Source organism: Lynx canadensis, chromosome D1 (assembly GCF_007474595.2).
Source record: "Lynx canadensis isolate LIC74 chromosome D1, mLynCan4.pri.v2, whole genome shotgun sequence".
Taxonomy (NCBI): Eukaryota; Metazoa; Chordata; class Mammalia; order Carnivora; family Felidae; genus Lynx; species Lynx canadensis.
In genome coordinates, this window is record NC_044312.2 from 44,072,314 (window position 1) to 44,095,027 (window position 22,714).

At 38.9% G+C, this 22,714-nt stretch overlaps 1 protein-coding gene across 2 annotated transcripts in view; it reads left to right on the forward strand.

The window, feature by feature from the left end:
• The first annotated feature begins 10,078 nt into the window (after nt 1-10,078).
• Nucleotides 10,079-22,714, forward strand: part of GRM5 (glutamate metabotropic receptor 5) — a 521,413-nt gene continuing 508,777 nt past the window's right edge. For both annotated transcript variants that reach the window (XM_030333012.1, XM_030333014.1), the window contains exon 1: nt 10,079-10,245. The gene's annotated coding sequence lies outside the window, so the exon portion shown is untranslated. The remainder of the gene's footprint in view (nt 10,246-22,714) is intronic.

The following is a 22,714-nucleotide window of genomic DNA, read 5'->3' on the forward strand; positions in this document are numbered from 1 at the left end:
GTGTTTCTGATATAAAGTATACCTTTAAAGTATTTAGAAATGTGAAATGTGGGAGCCTATTTAATTTTTTTTTTTTTACATTTTATTTATTTTTGAGAAACAGAGTGAGACAAAGTGTGAGTGGGGGAGGGGCAGAGAGAGAAGGAGACAGAATCTAAAGCAGGCTCCAGGCTCTGAGCAAGCAGTCAGCACAGAGCCTGATGCGGGGGCCTGGACCCACAAACTGTGAGATCATGACCTGAGCCAAAGTCGGACGCTCAACAGACTGAGCCACCCAGGCAACCCTGTGGGAGAGCCTATTTTAAAAGATTCCCATACTCAGTGGGAACTAACAGGCCATTAATTTCACAGAACTTATTTTTCTGTGATCAAATTATACTTTGCTTAAAATATGGTATCTACACTCTTATTACTCTTACTTATAATTTATGCCATATTAATTTAAAATGAACACAAATGGTTTAAATCGATCAGGCAGTTGTTCTGAATATTGGCTGCACATTATAATCATCTGTGAAGGTCTTTAAAAAAACAAATTCCCTGGATCCCCACATGATACTAATAAAATCAGTGGTTTTAAAACTTTCCTAAATAATTCTAATGTGTAGTCCACATTCAGAACTCCTAAACTAGAAAGTTTGTGGATCTGAACTTATTTTAGGCTGCTTTAGAATCTAGCTTATGAGAATCTGGATGGATTGATAGAATATATTCATTAATTCATTCATTAAATATGTTTGCTAACCACTGCATGCTAAGCACAATACTGAGTACGGGGAATTCGTAAAATATGATGCCTACTCCCCCCCCCCCCCCCCCAAATTTGCATTATATCAGAGGAAGTGGAAACCTAAATGAGTAACTATGGATTAAAATGCTCACTAAATTATGCCAATAATAGCTAAAATTGCATGGTCACTATGTCTAAGGCACTGTTCTAAAAACTTAACAGTAGTGAATTCCTTTGATATTAACAGTGATCTTAAGAAGTGGTTACCATTCCTGACTATGAGGAAACTAATGCACAGAAAGTTTAAATAATTACTTTACACAACCAGTAAGCAATACAACCAAGAGTCAAATTCATGCAGACTGACTTCAGAAGTCGTGCTCTTACTCAGATAGTACATATGCAGCTTCTCATCCACAATACTTATAACTAACAATGTGCTGAATGCTTACCATGTGCCAAGATCTGTGCTTTACAATTATAGCTTATTTAGTCTTTACAACTAACTTATGGAACTAGTATTTCCCCCATCTTACAGATAAGAAAGTTAAGAACAGAATTGAATTCTGTTTATTACTTCAACTGTAGCTCATGGGCTCTTGGGCCATCTGCCAATGTTCTTGGTAGATCCATGTGCCTAGCATAGCTCAACATCCCTGCTAAATCTTGAAGAGATGTAGAAACCAAATATTTAGCAAAATAAAAGAAGGTATCAGTTCATCAAGTTTCAAGTTTCTGGCATTGTGCTGATTACATAACTTTAAATTATTGACTTCTGCTCAACAAACTACTTATAAGAAAATGAAACCTTGAAAAACAACAGAAAGCTCCTAAATCACTATGGTGAATGTTAGATACAATGTTAGATTTTAAAAGGTTAGGACGCCTTATATTTCAGTGTATTATGAACAGTTGCAACAGTTGTATGCACACCACTGAGAACATAACTGTCTCATGTATATGGTGCAGTTTCAAGGGATTCTATTAAGTGAAGATTCCAAATCCTGTTTTGAAGGATAAAATCTGTGTAACTTTATACTTGGTCATTTAAATGCAAAACAGAATGCTGTTGCCATTATATTTAATATATTTTTTATTGTAGTTGAAATAAATCATTTCTTTTGCCAAAAACATTAACTAGGAGTTTCCATAAGACCTTGCCCTGCAACTTAAATACATTTACAAAGAAATTCTACCAGACTAGAAAGTGGTTTTCCAATTTCCACATGTCTAAGAGTGAACCTCAAGTTCCAAGCTATATGTTTAGTGCTTTGCCCATTCTAATGTACAGGATGCAAATAACTCGAAATTATAATAAATTAATCCTCATATACATCATTATCATCACCAGATACCATGTACTTATCGTGTTTCAGGGACTGTACAATTGCTTACCCCAATATTACCCTAGCACCAACCCCACTAGAAAAACACTATTTTCGTATTTCAGACAAGGGAAATAAGAAATCTCTAGTCAATATAAAAAGGTAACCCAGAGAGGAATTTTATTTCGATATTTAAGACCCTAATAATCCAACACCATTATCAAAAATCTTGCCTCCATGTAGTTTGCACTGGACCAAAAAAGCCAGATTGTAAAGTAATGTGAAGAAAAAAGAATCATGATTTGCTTGAGATCTCTATAATACTTTTTGTTTTGCACAGTGACTTTATATATGACCAAGAAAACAAGGTATTTTGTTTTAAATTATAGTTTCCATTTTCTCATTTCCACGTAAGGAAATGAGGTTTTGAGGTTCAGTAGCTTGGCCAGTCCCATAGTAGGAAAAGCCAGAGCCAGTTTTAAAGTGTGAATCTCTTAGGCTTGAAATCCAGGAGGCACTATGATTCACCCTTTGAGTTGGGGCTCAAAGTCTCTTTGGATCTGATTATTCACTCTGGGCTTTAGGAAGGTGTTTTGCCTATCACAATGACAGAGTTAAGTGTGGCCAATAATCACAGAGTGGAGATGAGTTTCTCTGTGTTTGCCACATGAATGCCAAGAGCACTGGTTGGACAGGACTTCATCTAGGAAAACACTGACTGAAATGCTTGTCATTTCTCAAGTTCTGAGAAATAAAGATCTTTTTTTATTTTTTTCACCCAATATCAGACAAATGAAAAAAATTCCTGGGGCCATATTCTAAATCTGGCCTGCTTGGAGATAGAGATATGAGTGACTCTAGACCCATAATTTACAACTTCTTTGAATCAAATTTCCATATTTTGTCTGGGACCTAGATCGAAGTTTTATATAAGACCATGTAATATGAAAAAGGTTTTTATTTTTGTTGTAAAATCCTTCTTGAAGGCATTGAGTCTTTAAGGACAATTTATACAAGGGGCTATGTAATATTAGCATTTACTAACAAAATTCTTTTTCAAAGAACAAACTCGTTTTCTTATATTAGATAACAATATTAGGTGAGACACTTGCCCTTCTTTTTGTTTGCTAGTGAACTCATAACTAAATATTTTCTGATAGACCACAGATCCTGCACTCGTCAAAATTACTGGAGTGTTTGTCACCTCCTCTTTCTGCGTGGCTTTCATTTTCTATTTCCAATGACTTTTATATAGAATTGTTTTGTTCACATTCAGAAAATAGATAGCTGAAATTTATTAAATATAATCTGATAAAGTAGCGACCTCCATGTTGCAGTTAAGCAAACTGAGATATAGTGAAGGTTTTCCAAGCTCTAGTTCATTGACACCAATGTCCTCTACTTTCTAAAACATGGTAAATGTTCTCCTGCCCCACAAGTTCCAGTGGTTGTTCCGTATACCTGTAAACCCCTTCCTGTCTTCTTTCCCTCTGGTCAACCATGTCTAACCCACACAAACACAAACACACAGGAAACATTCTTTTCATGGTTGATTCTTGGATCTTTACCCAACATCACTATTTCAGAGATATATTTTCATGCTTTACGTTTTTTAAATGTTCTATAGAAAGATACCCAGGCCCTTTTCATGTCATACTATTCTTTATAACCTACTTGTCCAGTTCTTCATTGCCGCTTCCACAAGTTGCAAGACATATTAGTTTTTTCGTGTGACCCAACCTTTACTGGACCTTAAGTTTTTTAAGGACAAAGCTAATTCTACTTCATTCACCTTTGCATCCTCAACACCTAGCCATGCCTAGTTCATGGTAGTTTAATAAATATACAACAAATGGCATGAACAAATCAATAAATCAGTAAGCATATATATGACTATACACACATACTTAATAGCTTTAGGTTTCCTAAAGTCAAGCCAATATGTTGTTCATCATTCTCTTGTAGTCCTTTTTATAGTAACAGGCCAAAAAAAAAAATGCTTGATGACTTACAAATAATGGAATGAAAATAATTCACTTGGAGAAATTATTTTAGAAAGTTACTTATGATCTGTTATTTGACGGGTTCAGAAAACCAGATAGTTGTGAAACATTTAGGAGTACAATAATCCTTTCAGAGTTTAGAACATAAGCTGGCTAAGTCTAAGAAGCACAAATGTAAAAACAGAAGAGGGTAAGGGTGGGTAAGTGTGCCCAGGTTGGATACAAGTGCTGTCACTCAGTAGTCTTACAGACCTCCTGCAAACATTCACATGGCTTACTATCACTGATGCCAACTAGAAAAATGAAGGGTGGTGTGTACAATGTATACCTCTATTTGCATATTCATTTAAACATTCAAACATTTATTGAGTGGCTTCTATGTGCTAGAATTTTCTTCCAAATCTTTGGAATAAATCAATAAAACAAAGATTACATTCTTTGAAGAGTTTACATTTAATGGGAGTGAGGGAATAAACAGACAATAAATAGCAATGGCAACAAATGCGTAAATGATATAGCATACTGGACTGTATTAAGAGCTATGGGGGAAAATAGAATTGGGTAAAGGGGATCAGGAGCACTGAGATCATGAGGAAGAATAGTTGGTAGTATTAAATAGGTTAGCCTGGGAAGGGATCATTGGGGATGAGATTTTAGCAAAGATTTGAAGGAGAGAATTTAGCCCAATGACTACTTGGGAACAGAGTATTCCAAGCAGAATAAACAGCTAATGCAAAGACCATTAGATCGGAGCATGCCAGGCATGTTTAAGAAATAGCAAGGGGGCGCCTGGGTGGCGCAGTCGGTTAAGCGTCCGACTTCAGCCAGGTCACGATCTCGCCGTCCGTGAGTTCGAGCCCCGCGTCAGGCTCTGGGCTGATGGCTCAGAGCCTGGAGCCTGTTTCTGATTCTGTGTCTCCCTCTCTCTCTGCCCCTCCCCCATTCATGCTCTGTCTCTCTCTGTCCCAAAAATAAATAAAAACATTGAAAAAAAATTAAAAAAAAAAAAAAAAGAAATAGCAAGGGAGTCCTGGTGGCTGGAGTAGAATGAGCAAAGAAAAGGGAAGAGTACTAGCAAATGAGGTCAGAAAGGTAATGGAGTGGGGACAGATTATGTAGAGTCATGGTAAAGAACTGGGTGTTGACTCTGAGTGAAACGGAAAGTTACTGGAGGGTTTTGATTTAAGCTAACTTCTTTAAAAAACAAAAATAAAGAAAAAAAAAACCACTCTGGATGTTGTGTTGAATGTAGCCTATAGAAAAAAAAAATGAAGAAGCTGAAAGACCGTTTGGAAGCTATTGCTATAAGCAGGTAAAAGATGACAATGGCTTGATTCAACACAGTATCTGAAAATTGTTAGATAGGGGTAGCATTCTGGATATATATATTTTTTTATTTTTTTAATATTTATTTATTTTTGAGAGAGAGAAACACAGAGCACAAGTAGGATAGGGTAGAGAGAGGGAGACACAGAATCTGAAGCAGGCTCCAAGCTCTGCGCTATCAGCACAGAGCCCAACGTGGGGTTCGAAATTGTGAACTGTGAGATCATGACCTGAGCCAAGTCAGATGCTTAATGACTGAGCCACCCAGGGACCCCTGCATAAATTTGAAGGTGCAGCCATTTGCTGACAAATTGTTAAGTGTGAGAGAAAGAAAGGAATCAATGAAAATTACAAGTGTTACACTTAATTATAAGTATAAATAAATTTTTTCATTCCTGTATACTATTCTATAAAGAATTACAATATTTTGATTATTAATATCTCATGCTAAGGCAAAAGTCATACCTTTGAACATTTTACAATCCAAACTTGTTTGGGGGACTTAAAACATTGTTTCTTTTCTCCTTTAAATTTTAATTTTACCTAATTCACACTTTACCAATATGAGGTAAAGCTATACTGTGAAATGTCACTGAGCAATTTAAGATTATATAATTTTGGGGGTGCCTGGGTAGCTCAGTCATTTGGACATCTGACTTTGGCTCAGGTCATCATCTTGCAGTCTGATCTGTGAGTTCAAGCCGCATTGGGCTCTGTGCTGACAGCTTAGAGCCTAGAGCCTTCTTCAGGCTCTGTGTCTCCCTCTCTTTCTCTGCTCCTCCCCTGCTTGCTGTCTCTCAAAAATGAATAAACGTTAAAACAATTTTTTTAAAAACAAATATATAATTTTTTTTACTTCTCAGCTGAAAATATCACTATTGTTTAACACGAGTGAATGTCCTTTGCATTTTACCTTTTGTTGCAGAGGAAGTGGATATGTGTTGGTAAACTATGTATTACGTTCATAGAGTGCTTTATCATTTTTGGCATGCTTTGACATGTCCTATCTCATCCCATCCTCTCCACAACCCTGGGAGACAGCAGGGCAGGAAACATGTGTAGGAAATTGAAGAGTAGCCACCATGAGAACCCTTTCTTACTTAGGTTTAGCCCACTCATTGATGTGCTTTGAGCCAGTTTCAACTGATGATGAAGGATGAGGAACTTAGTGTGTCCTTTGCTCACTCAAAGTTTAGTGGCCCATGCCAGAATCAGATTTATGACCTTGTCCTTACCATCAATGGCCCAGACAATTGGGCTATAAAACCATATTGTACATCAAACCTAATCACATCTCCAGAATCAGCTAGCCATTAGATCCCCTTTATTTTCCTCAGAACCCTCACAATTTTTGTATTTTCTCATCTCTACCATCTTTCTCCTCTTTCTTACTCAGGAAGATCAACCACAGCTTTGCTGGCCTGTCTACAAAGTACTAAAGCTTGCTTCCTGGGTTGCAATAAAAGAATCTGAGAAATCAACAATGTCACCATCAGAGCACACATGAAAATGGGGAAAAGAAAGATGTCATTGTTGAAAGATCAACAAGGTGTGGTAGATAACATCTTTTTCTTGTTGAACCCTGAAGCTATCAAAAAACAACTTGTTTTGTTTTCAAGGGTCTGGTGGGAAATCTCCATCCCTAATATATTCATCAGGACCAGCTCCCTTAACTTGAGTGTCCTCAGCTTTTGATCCTCCATCCAACTGCTGCAAGCACCTGGCTGCTAAAATCCAGCTGGGGAAGTATCATGGGACTACTAATAATATTGCTGCAATGTCTTTCTTTTCTTTAAATTAAGCCATGCAATTAATTTATACCAATCTCCTTTTCAGAGGCAGAAATGAAGTCTGTTTTGGAATTTAAAGATAACTTCAGTATTTTTTTTTTTTTAACCATTTTGGTAGTTACGGGGGTGGTGGGGGAAGGAAAGGAAAGTCATTTGAGTTAAGTAAAACATATTTAACCACCACGGAGAAAGAAATTTTAATGGATATGGAAAGAATCGTTTGTAAGACGCGCAGACAAATGCAAAATGGTATTATTAATGAGTAATGCCATTAAAGAGACCGTTCTTTCTAAGCACTCACACCTCCGAATCATCTTGGGGTTCCCTGACTTCCTGGCTCTCTGTGCCCGCCAGCAGCGACGCCCCTTCTCCCAAACACTGTCAGGGGTTTCAGTGCCACCGTCAGAAAGAAGCTTATTATCTACCTGCTGCCCCGGCTTCTCGCTGAGTGACACCCCACCCACGCCTCCACGCACAGCTCTTCTCCTTCCGCGGCTCCCAGAGCGAAGCTGAAGAGCTGCAGAGGGAGCCCGAGGCTCCTCTCGCCTGAACCCCGAGACTACGAGGCTCCACGCTCCAGGTCACCCGCCGGGTCTGTGCCCCGGCCGTTCCGGCGCCCCCCTCCCCCGCCCCCACGCCGCGCGCTGCAGGAGTGGGAAGCGGCCCTGCGCTGCGCTTCCAGCTGCGTCCGCCCGAGCGCGGCACGTGCTCCAGGCGCTGGCGCGAGAGAGCGAGCGCCACCGCCGCGGGCCCCGGGGCCGCTCCGCCTGCCGCCGCCGCTACCACCGCCGCCGCCACTGGCGCTCCAGCTGCGGCCGAGGCCGGCACGCGAGCGCAGGAAGCCCGCGAGGAGCGGCTGGCTGGGGGCGCCGGGCTCAGGGCGCGCACCTGGTAAGCAGAGCGCCGTTTTCTTTCTTTCAGCCGCGAGTCACCACTGAGGGAGGATAGCGCCGGAGCCCCTCCCCCAGCACGGGGATGGAGAGCATTCAGGCGAGGGGCGGGAGCTTGGGCGAAAGACACCCGGGAGGGCAGGTGGTGGGCAGGTGGAGAATTGGTGGAGCCAGGGACACTACGAGGTCCTGCAAGTTTAGAAAAGTCACCCTGCAAGGACGTGTTCTGTGTGAATCAGACACGAATTTCTAGTCAGGAGCCCCGGCTACCGCGGCTTCGCTCCAATGAGAGGTTTATGAAGATCGTTTTGCTTTTATTTGCATAAGTGAGGGACTTAAGTGGGCTCGTTTCCATAGAAAACGAACTAAAAAAAATCAGAGGAGAAAATAGAGATCTGAGCCAAAGGAGGCGTTTGGATCTCTCTCTCTCTCTCTCTTTCTCTCTCGCATACCGATACATGTGCACAAAAGGGTGCATAACACGGGAGGGGGGAGCTTATCTATCTTTGAGACCATTAAGTATTTGGGGGCTAACAAGAGCATTTGCTGGTGCTTTACCTTGAAAAGAGGCAGCACAAGACGGACCTGGTGGGGTGTGAATGCCAGTGTTCATTTCTAAAATGACACTTCCATGAATACACTACAGGAGGGAGAGGTTTTCTAGAACAGGGGGCCATTTTAAGGGGGTGCACCTGTAACTCTGGACCTATATGCTCAAGTTCCTGTACTCCCACTGGGGATAAGGAAACATCCTTACACTAGGTTTCTTTTGGGAACTTTGGCAAAGGATGGGGTCAGAGAGAGGGATGGGGCGGTGGGGGGACTGTTGGGGGGAGAAAATGGAGTTGAGTAATGAGTGAATGGGGCGGTGGAAGGAGCGGGAGCCTCGGAGTCAGGTTTGGCATCACTGTATTCATTTAGTTCCAAACTGGGTAGTCTCTGGGCTGGTCTCTAGGAAAATGTGTGACCTTGAAAAAGTCCCTTAACCTTTGTGTGCTCAGTTTCTCCATTTGTGTCATTTCTGCAAAATGTAGAGAGATTCTTCTGTGTTTGAGGGCACTAGAGTTCCATGCAGTAGTGTCTGTCTGTGATTGTATGGGTTTTCGGGGCTGCATACAAGCAAGGAAGAGAACCCAGAAAATCCAATAAAGGAAGCTTCAGGACATTCTCTCTCAAAGTATCGAAGACATTTGCAGGGTTCTGGCTGTGGGGTTGGTGTAATGCATGCTGAGAGGTCTGTCGAGATGGGTGAGAAGGACAATCGGACACCTAGCCTATAACCAAGGGAACCTAGAGTTCTGAGTGATGTTTGAAGAGACTCAGATCCATAGAGCCTAAAGTCGCTTGCTTTTTTAAGGTAGCAATTAAAGAAGGAGGTTTGGTGCAAAGCTGTGAAGTTCTTTGAATCTGAGCGTTTGGGAAATAATCTGGAATTGATTCTAACACAAGGAAAATGAATGGCATCTCATTTTAAAGGTTGGGCACTCCAGATGGCAGGAAGATTTTAAAGTCAGATCTGAGAATACTGTAATCCAGGCAGAATGGTTAGGAGGGAGAGGGGAATGGATATTCTTCCTGAGACAAGGGATCTTAGGTTCCCAGGAGGCAACTGGCGTCTGCCCATTGTCCTTGACACCTCTGCCACTTGTCTGAAGAGGGCACAGGTATTTCTTCCCCCTCAGTGTAAGCTCATTCTTAGATCTCTGGGATCTGCATCACACGTGCTGGTATATGAGGGTGCACATGGGAAAACACAAGTCCTAGGCGTGCCCCTGAACCCCTGATCCTCTTATCATGTGATCATCTGGCTGTGGGGCTGGTTTACCCATCCAAATTCGACCCGAAGTCTGCGTTCCTAAAGGAACTCACTGTGCCACTTGGTGGCACCAAAAAGTTGCGCTGAGAACTCTGTTCTCTATAAATACAAACTACCACCCCTCCCTCCTCCGCGAGCTCCCCTTCTCCCCTTCCCCCCTTTCTCAGTAGCAGGGAGATTGCTGCACACACCGCCCTCAGCTCTGCTGTTCTGTGCGCACTGAGCACAGGAGATGAGCTTAAGATCATCTTGGTGGGGAGCCCGGGAATGGAGAGGCCGGCTCTGCCCCGCTGATCAGCACAGCCCAACTTTATGGGGGGCTAGCTAGACCGCGTCTCACTGCCCGCTGTGCGGCCAACAGGGGGGTAAGCTCGCTAAGGGTCTGTGTGCCCAAGTGTCCCTGTGCCCGGGAAGGATGTAGGAGCTATCAGCTTGCTGGGTAGCTCACAGTTTGGTTTGGGAGTGGGATGAGTGTGGAGCAGGGAGGCCAGACCTCCAGGTTGAAGTCCGCTCCATTTGCTGATGGCCTTAGTTAAACCTGTTGGGAGAAAGGGCGAGAGCAATGGGGTAAAAGAGGGAATGGCTGCAAGGACTGAGAAAGGGATTCTGCATGCCTTCGGATCCGAGTTTCCGCTCCCTAAGGCCAGGTGCGCGTGTTTAGTATGCAGACTGTGCTGCCCCAAACCACCCGAGGGCTCGGGATTGAGAGAAGCAAAGGTGGAGAGGGAAAGGAAGGAGAATCGCTTCCCAGTAGATCGGTAAGCTGCCGCGATCCTGGCGCCTGCTGCAGGAGGAGGGGGGACAGCGGGTGGTGCTGAAAGCACAGCTTTTTCAACTCAGGCTAGCGTGCTGCTTTCTGAACCCCAGTCTGCACCCTCCCGCTCTTTCCTTTCCTGTGGATGCATCTTTCCCTTCGGACACAAAGCCTGCTAGTTACCGGGGAGTGGCAGCACAAGCGGCATGCCGAGGAGGGAACCCAGGCTACAGTGACTTGGGGAAAGAACCCCAGTAAGGCCCGAGAGCTAGCTGATGATCAGAGCCTAACCTGGACTTCCACCTCGCAAAGAGAGGTGAAGAGTCTGCCTGGAAGGCTTGTGGTACTGGTGTTGGAATTTCCAACTGCCCTCATTTCCCTCCGGAGCAGGTGCTGTGGGGAAGGGAAATTGAGGAGAGGTTAACAAGCACTTGTGCTTATTTAGGCACAATCTTGGTGCTGCCTCAGCTGAACTGTAAGCTTGAGTAACCAGGCAGATAGATGCTCCAACACTTTACTTCCTGCTAAGAAATTGACACAGGCCAGTGGGAAGGCAGCATCTCCCTTCCACCTCTTTTTTCATTCCCTACCTATTGTTTTATTGTTTTGAGTCCCTTGAGACTGGGTCAGAGCTAATCTGTATTCTTAATGCTGACCTCTGGCCATTTGAGACAGCCAAGTTAACATTGCCTTGTACTCTGTGCAGCCTCTTCCCCCCAGTGGGGCTAAACGAAGGTTTTCTGTAGAATACTCCTAGTTATACAGAATTCTAGGCATTATTTGGAGTTTTGCCATGTTCAGGTATGCCACCTCTTGTTAGTTGTGGTTTGTGCCCCTCATTACCATTCTAGAGCACAGGGAATTTTCTCCTTTAATTTATCTCTTATATCTGTGAATTACACATTGAAGAGCCAGTTGTGACTATTTCTGTCCTTTATAGATTTCAATTTTAGTTTGAAAGGATGTTTAGTTTGAGACTTGAAAATACTGCTTGAACTCATCAGGTTAATGCACATCCCATGAAATCTCCAGCCTTCTCCAGTGGGGACCTTTTCAGCACTACGGACAGATCCCTTAATGTTTCTTAGGAGAAGAATGTGGCTAGAACACTTTCCACATAACTGCTTCTTTTAAGAGAAAAGCTGTCCCTAGTTCTTTACACCCTGCTTGACAAAATGTATAATCCAGGTATTTTCGTTGCATCCCCTAGATATCTGCTATTACATGAAAATATTTTGGCTGTGAGCTATCCTCTAATAGAAACCAAACTGGGTAATGTTCATTTGTTAAAGGACATACTGAGATTATTCGGGGAGAGGGGGTGGCATTTGAATAATCCAATTCAGTAGTTGTCCAGTTCTTCACTTTGCATCCACGGGGAGACACAGGCCTCTGTCATCACTTCATAGTGCAAGTGATGGACATGCCAAAGTGAAAACTGTCCAACCACCACAAAATATCTATTACTTTTATGACTAAAGGATTTTAGTAACTCTAATGTTCTCATTTTTATTCGAAACACATTGAAGATTTTATAGGAGTCTTATTATATTTCCTTTTATGGAATTGTCAGAGCAGTTTAGATAAACATCTAACTTAAATGCCAACAAACCATAGGTAAAATTACATGTAGAAAATATGAACTGACACTAATCATGGAACATATAGTACTTATTTGTACCCCATTCTCCCCCAGGCTTTCTATCCTCATGGGATGAAGACAAAGATGAATCCAACTATTCTTATACTGTTCGCCATGTTATTTTAATAGATAGAGTATAAATTGACTTTATAAAACAGTGAAGACTATCTTTTGACATCCATTGAGATATGCTGAAGCTATCCATTGGTTTGGAGTTTGGATATACTGGAGATGTATGGCTACAAAGCAGGAACATTCTACAATTTAGAAATATGTGTTCTTTTTAATATTCAGAGGAATGTTAATGCTAGTCCTGAAGCATCAAAATAAATATATTTTTAGTTCATGATATGCTTATATAAACCAAGAAAATAAAATTTGAATTTTGATTTTGAATTTTCAACTCTTTGTAAAACGCAGTATCTTCTTGGTGTTTCTTGATTTCAGTCAGTTAAAATTTAGTTCTAAAAAACATTATGCCATAGGCTTGCTCTCATTTCCTTTAAATTCACAGAGGAAGAAAAAAAAGTCTAGATTTTACCAGTCATAATCTTTTTTGAATTATATGTACCTTTATTCAGAAGGAGAACCAAGCAGGATTCTTGGTGCAGGCTCATCCCTGCTCCAATAATTACCCTTTATTGAGCACATCAGGCACCATGCCAAGCATTGGTGTGTTATTTAATCCTTGTAATAATTATGCAAGGCAATATTTGTTCTTATTTTTCTGTTGTTAAAACTGAGTTCTTGTTGTTGTTTCTTCTACTATCATATAACAAGGGGATGGGAAAAATAAATAAATAAATAAATAAATAAATAAATAAATACACACATCTGATTTATTTGGAAATCAAAATTACCTTCTTTCCATTACGTAGGTAACTTTAATCTATGGTGTGGCTAAACATCATGGAATTGTTTCAGTGTGGTTTCCAGTGAGTTGTGTATGCTTGGGAGGGCAGACCCTTGCAAAAAAATTGCCTGAGTTTGAATCCCAGCTTTGTGGCTTAATAGCTACATAACCTAGGATGAGTAAGTTAACATTGCTCTGCCTCTGTTTTCGTCCTTTTAAAAATGTTGTAACACTAAGTCTCACTGAGTGATTATGATGAATTAATTGTACAAATATTAGTAAAGTTCCAGACCCACAATGAACAATGTAGAAATGGTAGTTATGACTATAAAACCGATGTAGGCCTTTGAATATCAAATGTTTTATAGCTTTCCTGTGTTATTGAATTTAATCTTCCCAGCACCCCTGTGGTTGGTACATAGTTTGCTGTTTCAAATATCTTCTCTTATTTTAGTTAAACTAGTTAGCAAATTTAAAGGAAATATGTTAGATGTGAAAAAAATGTATCTTATGTAGATATGATTCTGTTGGTCTATGATTAATTCCCTAATGATCAGTTTTCTGGCTGTAGGCCATTGCTCTTAAATTTTGAGCATAAATGTTCTGAAGAAAATTAAAAGATAATAATCATGATGGTGCTAGTGGGCACTGTAATAATAATAATAATAATAATAATAATAATGTAGTCTGTTAACATTCATAATATTTTGCAGAGGAGTAATTGAAAAATATTTTTTCAAAGTCAATTTTCCTTAATGCACAATCATGTAGAACTCTTTAAATACCAGGAAGAAAAGTAAATAATATAATTATATATTGCTTTTTTTAAAAATAAAATGAGATTTTGAAAAACCAACATATAATTACTATATAAAATATTCTCTGTCTTGTTAAAATTAAAATGAACTTTGTGTTTTGTATTAAAAGTAGACTTTGAAATGGTAAAATATATTGCAGGATACTCTTCTCACATTCATTTATTACAACTTATGGATACTCAGAACCATGCTTATTTAATCTAAGACAATATCATCCTTCACTCTCATGGTTTAATCTGTATTTCTCAAAGTTGAAATTGCAAGCATCAAAACAATATAATACATCCAGAAACAAGTTACAAAGTAAAGAAGGGCTAAAACAAGCCTATTCCAAACTACTCTTCTTAAATTATTAGGATGTTTCAGGAAAAAGTTTTGTGGGGCTGACAAATCCAGAGATTAGCTCATAGTTGTATTCCTTTTGATGTTTTTGTAGACCTTCCAGATATAAATCAGCAGCTTTCAACTGGGGATGACTGTGACATGCAGGGGACATTTGACAGTGTCTGGGGGCATTTTTATTTGTCACAACTAGAGGAGGTGTGTTGGCTATTGACATCTGGGGACCAGAGATGCTGCTAAACATCCTACAATGCACAGGACAGTAAACCTCCACAATAAATTGTCTAGTCCAAAATGTTGGGAAACTGTGATCTAAATGATTCCAGAAAATAGAGTTACCTATATTTATTTAGTTGGTTTGTATGGTTTACAAATGTAGATGGTTGACATTACACAAACTTTTAATGGAAAGCAGAGTCTCCAGAATGTTTTGCAATCAATGCATAAGGTTTAACCAGCCAACCCGTTTGGTCTTTTGGGAGACATTATCATCTGATTATGTTGAGTGTGGGCTTTGGAGCCAGAAAGAATTGGGTTCATATCCTGACTCTGCCATTAATTATAGGTATAATATGGAATCTGGCAAGATTCTTCACCTCTAAACCTCAGTTTCTAGAGATATTTAACATAGGTAGTAATCATACCCACCTCACAGAATCAATTTGAGACTTAAATAATGCTTACACATTATTTAGCACAAAGTAGGCACTCAATAAATATTAGCCATTAATAAGTAACTAGAGATTGAGCTAGAAATGCAAAAGCACATTTTCAAGCACCTGATGATAAGTGATATAATATGCACAATAATGCTTTATAGTCTTTAGAGGTGTACCATAAATAACAAGAAAGCAGCTGAAGGCTGCAGAATGGGAAGATGCTTGGAATCCCTGCTTGATAATTAAATTGAGACTAGTTAACAGTAGATTACATCATTTTTATTGCTTTGCTGTAGAAGGCTGTTTTGGGTCTTCATGGACTACTAAACCAGTTGTTTCATGATTTACGGTGATTTAGTGAGCTTTATTCTACTACCAGCACCTTTTAATTAATGCGTAAAATTACAGATTTCATTTTTGTACAGTGTTATTTTATAGCCCACTTTTGGTTTAAGGGACTTTTGTTTAAAATATGTCATATTTTTAGATCTGGGCTAAACAGAAAGGGTGCTGGACTTTCTTGTTTACAAGGTCACAGATGTGTGCTTGAGATAGCTCCAACAACGAAGCTTTCCTAGACTATAAAGCTCTCGGTATCATACCTCACAGTATCTCTTATCTATGGGATGCACTTGTTTTCAGGAAAATACATCAAAGGCATTCATGGCATATGCAATATTGACACCCCTGTCTATTTGCGATGAGGCTATTGCTCAGGCAGAAGGAATCATTTTAGTGTTGATATCCTGAACTGTGTGATTTGCTTGTGTGGGGATTAAGTTATATAAGAGACATCTGTGCCAGAAAGATGGTCAGTGTTTGAGAAGATTGTTGAAAATAAAAGACAATGCGAGCTGTGAATCTGGTTACAGTGTAAGTTGCCATTTATGCAAATTCTACCAACCAATATTTTTTCTTCATGTTCATTTAGGATACAATATGAGACTGTATGATTGCCTGAGGCAAAATACTTATGCATATTAAATAGATGTCTACTGTTTTCTATAATGGGATGGTGCTTAGTTTTATTATGCTATGAGCCAAGAAATATGTTATTGAGTAAAGCAGACTAGTGCTTCTGAAAATAAGACCCTAAAGCAATCTATTATACCAGTTACACTATTTATGTAAACTCCTATCATTTACTGTTTTTGATTAAATTAAAAATCTCCATATTATTAGATTGTAGATCTATAACATTATGGAAGCTTTTAAATCATTGTATTAGTTACTTCCTCCCCATTATCCATAACAAGAACCTGATTTTTTCTATTTTTGCTACCAGCTTGTAACCTCTACCACCTCAGGGTTACAATTTAAAGCAAATAATTCATTCTCTTGGAGACTCTATTTCTTGATTATATGAAATGAGATACTCAGATTCTCTTGGCAGTAATTTTGTTGTAGGTTGAAGTGGGATTAATAATGGGGAAAGCCTCTATAAACTGCAAAAGTAATATGGTATTATTTTCCGTCCTTTTTTTTTTTCTACCAGACCCTTGTTAAGTAAATGAATGTTCCTTGTGGTGAGATAACCAAGGAGAAATTGCCTCACGTGTGAACATGAATACAAGCAAGAGGGAGCAGATCCTCATTGTGTGGTACCCAGAATTGATGAGATTAAGGATAAGGGACTAAGAGTGAAGTTGTTATTACCTTTTAAAATCTAAATTGATAGAATATAATATGTGAAAATATTTATGCCATCATGCATTTGTCCTATGCAAATACTTTCAAAAGTAAGTAGAATGCATTACTGTTTATAACAGTAGGAAAATCTATAAATAACCTAAATATCTAATAATAGAGGATAATTAAAACTTGGTATAAACATATAATTGAATACTATGTGACCGTTAAAAAGAAATCAATGTTCTGAATATGAATCTTGCTTCTGATAGTTGCTTGCTTTAGAATATTAACCAAACCATTCTACCCAAGCCCCAGATCCCTCATTTGTAAAGGCACAAAATTGTTTATCTGATAATTTTTTATGATGATTAAATGATATTTTATGTGAAACGCTAAGCATGGTAGTGCCTACCACGTGGTAAGCTGTCTCCATATTTTAGTTATTGTTGTTCCCATCAACAAAATTAACCAATATGGAAATATATTAGCAATGTGTTATACAGAGGAGAGCAAAATGTGTAGATTTCATACTAACACTCCATTTGAATTAAAAAATATGATAAAAAAGTATATGCTTACAAAATTATGGAAGAGCAGATACCAAGCTGTAGAAAGTGGTTAAACCTGGGTTTTGAGATGGAATTTTGCTGGGGTATGGTCTCAGGACTGCCAAAAATCATGTAATCTTCATGGGTCTCAGTTAAATTGAATTACCTACAGGGCCCTCTCTGTTACTTTGATGTTATTTTCCTTAGTATGTTGAAAAGCCATGGGAAACATTAAAGGTTTCTACCTGTTACTTTGTCAGTCCTTGCTTTTCTTTTTGAGGACCTCTGTTGCCTGGACCCATTGGATGGAGGGAGTTTTATTACCTATTTTTCAATTTTCCAGGATGGAGCAAGGGATAATATCTTGGAACTCAGTCAGGTAGTTGACCAGAAAGGCAAGTGGAGGCAATTCACTTTACATTATTTCTTCATTGGGCAAGATTTATTGAACATCTGTTTTGTGCAAGGATTATATCAGGTGCTATATATGGAACAAATTTAACCTTTAAGGGATCTGAAGTTTGTTAGAAGATAAAACATGTATAAATAGCTACAATATTAGCTTAGTAATAAACACAAGAAAGTATTGATAAAAATGTCATGTGAGTTCAGAAAATAGAGCAAACACTACAAGGTGAAGGATCTGGGAAGATGTTATAAAGTGACTATTTTAAAATATTATGTCATTCAATCCTCATTAAAACTCTTTGAGGTGATACCATTATCATTCCAATTAGGCTCAGAGAGGCTAAGTGACCAAGGGCACATATCCAATAAATGGCAATATTAGGATTCAAACCCAAGTCTACTTGACTCTAAGCCCATGCTCTTAAAAACTCTGCCATAAAGGCTATCAAAGCAAAACCACATCAGGGATCAGAAACAGCATGAACAAAACCATTGGGTAAAGCAGTGTAAAGGAGACACAAATTTGCTTGACTAGTAGACCCCTGAGGAAGGGCAGATTCAAGGGAGATAAAGCCACAAGGGACACTGGGGCAGAAATTTAGAAGGTAGATCCCTCAGTCCCACATTAAACTAATATCACAAATAATATATTTTCATAGTAAATGCAGAAATTTAGAAAACACAGATAAAGGCAAAGAAAAAATTAAAAGGTACACATATTACCACCACCCAGAAAACATCCTATTAATGTCGGTGTGTATGTTTCCAGACTTTGTGCATGCATACACACTCAATATTTTATATTTGTATGTTAATATTTTAAATTATATCAACATTTTTTTTAGTCTCCTTTGCTGGTTTCTCCTTATCTCGGAATTTAAGCCCTGGAATTCCTTGGGGCTCAGTCTCAGAACTAGTTTCTTTTCTATTTCCACTTCCTAGGTGATTTCACTTAGTTTCACGATTTACCAAAAATAATATCTGTATAGTGTCGCCTCCCCTATTTATGTCTTCTATGCAGACCTCTCTCAGAAATTTAGCCTCTTATATCCAGCTGCTTACTAAATGTCTCTTCTTGGATTTCTAAAAGGTATCTAAAAATTGATCTATCAAAAGTATCTTCTGTTAAGCCCACCCAAATCTGCTCCTCCAGTTTTTCTGTCTCAATCAATGTATCACCATCTTTTATTTGCTCAGGCTGAAAGCATGTCTTCATTGATTCGGATCTTTCATTCACATCCCAAGTCAGATCTGACAGCAAACCTTCCACTCTGTCTTTAAGATATGTTCAGAATCCCACCAGTTCTCTCCATCAATACCACCGTGTCCCCTTGATACAAGCCACTGCCATCTGTCCCACCTGGATTTTTACAGTAATTTCCTAATTTTCATCTCAGTTCTGCCTTTGTGCCCTACTTCTTGTTGAACTGTTGGTCATTGTGTATCTGTCTTCTATTGAAAACTCTTCCAGAAAATCATTGTCGCATGATGTTAAAGCCCAGACTTCTAAAGTCCAAAAAGAATCCACATGGTCGTACTATCTCCCCACTTTGCTTCCTCTGTCCCCATTTTTGCTTCGCTGCAGTCATACTCACCTTCTTGCCGTTCCTCAATGTACTAAGCAGAAGTTGGCCTCAGGGGCCTTGCGTTTGATTGTGACTTTATCTAGAATGTTCTTTCCCTAGATATTTGCATGACTCATTCCCTTACTTCTTTTAGGTTTTTACCCAGATTTTACTTTTAAAGTTTCTACTTCTTAGGCTACATTATTAAAATTCCCCCATGTCTCTAACACTTTCTATCTTCCTTCCCTGATGTATTGTTTCTTTTTAACCCTTATTACTGTGTACATACAATATTTTACCTCCTTATCTTGGTTATTGCCTGACAATCCCTCTCCCCCCCCATCCCGCCTTAGAGTATAGGCTTTAGGAGGACATGGATTTATGTCTACTTTGTCGATAACTGAAACCACAGGGCCTGGAAGAGTGCTTGGTACAGAACAGGTACTGATAAACACGTGCTGGACAGATGAGTGATGGTGCTAGAGCTAGTGTATACCCTACTAGTCTATTTGGAATTTATGTTCTATTAACTTCTTATATTTTGGGAACACATGGGCTTGCTTGTTTAACCTTATAATAAGCTAAGTTGTAGCACAATTCTGTCAAATTTCCAAGTCATACTTTATTTTAAAATGTACTTTTCAGGTATCTGAGCTTCATAGCTAATATTGATGAAATATAGCCATTGTGTACATCTGGGGAGGATTACAAAGCAGTCATTGCTTTATAATCTAGCAGGCCATAATCTAGTGGGGGATACTAGGGCAATATAAATACATTTGTACTAGACAGTTATACACATTTCGACATTCTAAGTGCTGGATTATCTCTTTTCCTGAAATTTTCTTCACTCTCTAGTTTTCAAGGAAACTCCTATAAGATTCTATATCCCTGGGATGTCGAAACTGTGTTTGGCTAGCCCTTCTTGTTTTTCATGGACTTTTGAAGTAGAAGGAAGGGACAGTAAGGCAGCAAGGAATAATGAAAAGAGTGTGTGATGGAGTCACTAGGCATAGACATAAATTCTAGCTCCATCACTTTCTAAGTGATTAGCTAGTGTATGTATGTATGTATGTATGTATGTATGTATGTATGTATGTGTGTATGTATGTGAGTATAGTTGACACACAATGTTACATTAGTTTAAAGTATACAATGATTCAGTAACTTTATATGTTATGCTATGAGTGACCAGATAATTTTCAAGTTATCAAACCCTCCACATCATTTGTAAAATAGAGATAATAAAATAATACTTATGTCTCAGGGTTGTCACAAGGATTCTTGCCACACACATGCCACATGCAGATACTCAATGCATTTTGAAAATAATATCTTGGGGAGGACAGAATGTATTTTATTGTTTGCAACCTGCAAGCCTTGTGTAATGTCTGTAAATATAAAGTGCCCAGGACATCCTATTCTGGCTTTTCTTACATCACATGTTCTTACTTTCTCTCCTTACTTTCTGATTTGCCTTTGTTTCCTTAGCTGGCTTTTCCACAATCTGACGTCTCTGTGGGGCTTACTTCTCAGCTGCACTTTTCTTTACTTATACTTGCTCTCCAGGTGACTATATTCATTGCAAAGATTTTATGTATTGGTGACCCTCAGTTTATATGTCTAACCCCAAACACTCCTTTTGGTCTAGTCTTACATACCCACCTTCCTGTTTGTCACCTGTACGTAGGTGCTTTAAAAGTATCTCAAATTTAGCGTGTTCAAAAGAAAATTACTATGTTTTTCTCTGCCTCCATCCATTTCTGTACCAGTAGATCCCATATCTTTTAATGGTACCAAAGTACACTAATTTTTAGACTCAAAACCCAACTTCTCTCTACCTTGTTATGCACATCCAGTCTATCAGTAAGTCCAGCTGTTTCTGCTTGCAAAATATATCTGATTGTGTCCACTTCGTTTCATATCTACTGTCCCCAGTAATAGCCAAGGCACTATAATTCCTTACTTAGATTATTTATGTCTTCTAATCAGATTTCTTCTGTACATTATCCAGAACAGCGAGTAGCTAGAACAACCTTTTCTAAGATTGAATTGTGCCATTCATTTGTTTACGTCTCCTCAATGGCATTCTGTTGCACTTAACGTCCAAATTCCTTGTAAGAGCCTACAGGATCCTACATGGTCTGGCCCTTTCTTATGTTTGCAGCCTCATCTTGTACCACTATTGCTCCCATTCTTTATGCTCTAGCCACACTTTTCACATGAATGACTTCTTTTCATTCTTTATTTTGTTGTTCTTTGCATTTACCCGGCTCCAGCTAAAGTCACCTTTTAGAGTACTGATCTGCAAGCCCCATGAGTATAGGAATCATGTACAACCTGTTCTCTCTTGCGTATTTAATTTCCAGGACAGAATCATAGCATAGGCATGAGCCATAAATATTTGTTAAATGAGTTAATGAACAAGTGTCTGGTGTATGATGGGTGTTCAATGAAAGATAATGATGGCAATTATCAATGTACATCATTGTGCTTCTTTGTTACATTAGTTTTTCCCACTCAATAGTAGATATATCTTGAATGAGTTAAATCATTAATTTAACTTATAGGGAGCTAAATAATAGGAAGGACTATTTCAGTGTTATATATTTACATATATATGTATATATGTTATGTCTCAATATATAGGTCTTATCTAAAATAATTTTAACAAATAAAATTCATGGGACTACTTTAGTTTCATCATTTTGATAGCCCACCTCTAGACTTGCATATCATTTTGATGCTCTTATGTAATAAAAATGAGTCTCATTTTGTTATTGGGTTTGTTCCTTAACATTGTAGATTTAGTAAAACACTGTAATTCCTTTTACCTAAGATTTTTTTTTTGTCTGCAGTAGAATTCACATGTTTATGAGAATAAGCATCGATCTCTAGGTCTTTGGTTTAAGCAAGTGAAGGGAATGCTTGAGAATATTCGGATAATTTCCCAAAAGAGAAAATGATATCAGTCTTTATTCTGTGCTCCTTGTCTACAGTGCCAACTTCTATACCAAAACTTATTTTTTGCCCTAAGTATTGCTAAGCACCTAGTTATTCTGGAACATCTAGTTATTTGATTTTTTAAAAATTTTAATATTTAGCATTATGCAAGGGAACCTTTCTGTTTTGCCATAAAAAATGAGAGAGAGGGGGAGAGAGAAATCCTAAGCAGGCTCCACACTGTCAGTGCAGAGCCCGATGCAAGGCTGAAACACACAAACCACAAAATCACAACCTGAGCCAAAACTGAGAGTTAGAGACTCAACCCACTGAGCCACCCAGGTGCCCTAGGGAATTAGTTCAAAGCAAGTTGAGATCCTTGGCTGGCAGAGAGGACAACATACAAAATAAGTCTCTTATTCTTTCAATAATCCAGATCACTAATTTGTCAGTTCCCTTTTACAAACTATGCTAGAATTTGCTGTAGGCAACTTGGGACAAATTCCCTTTTTCCCAGGAGTTTAAACTGAAATAGATGACTACTTTCAAAGCTGTACTAAGTTTCTACTTGGAAGGATAATTCCAAACATGCATCCCTGCAGCCCTTTGGGTCTTCATGATATGTAATTTTTTTTCCTGCATCAGAGATAGAGGACTGATTACTGTGAAT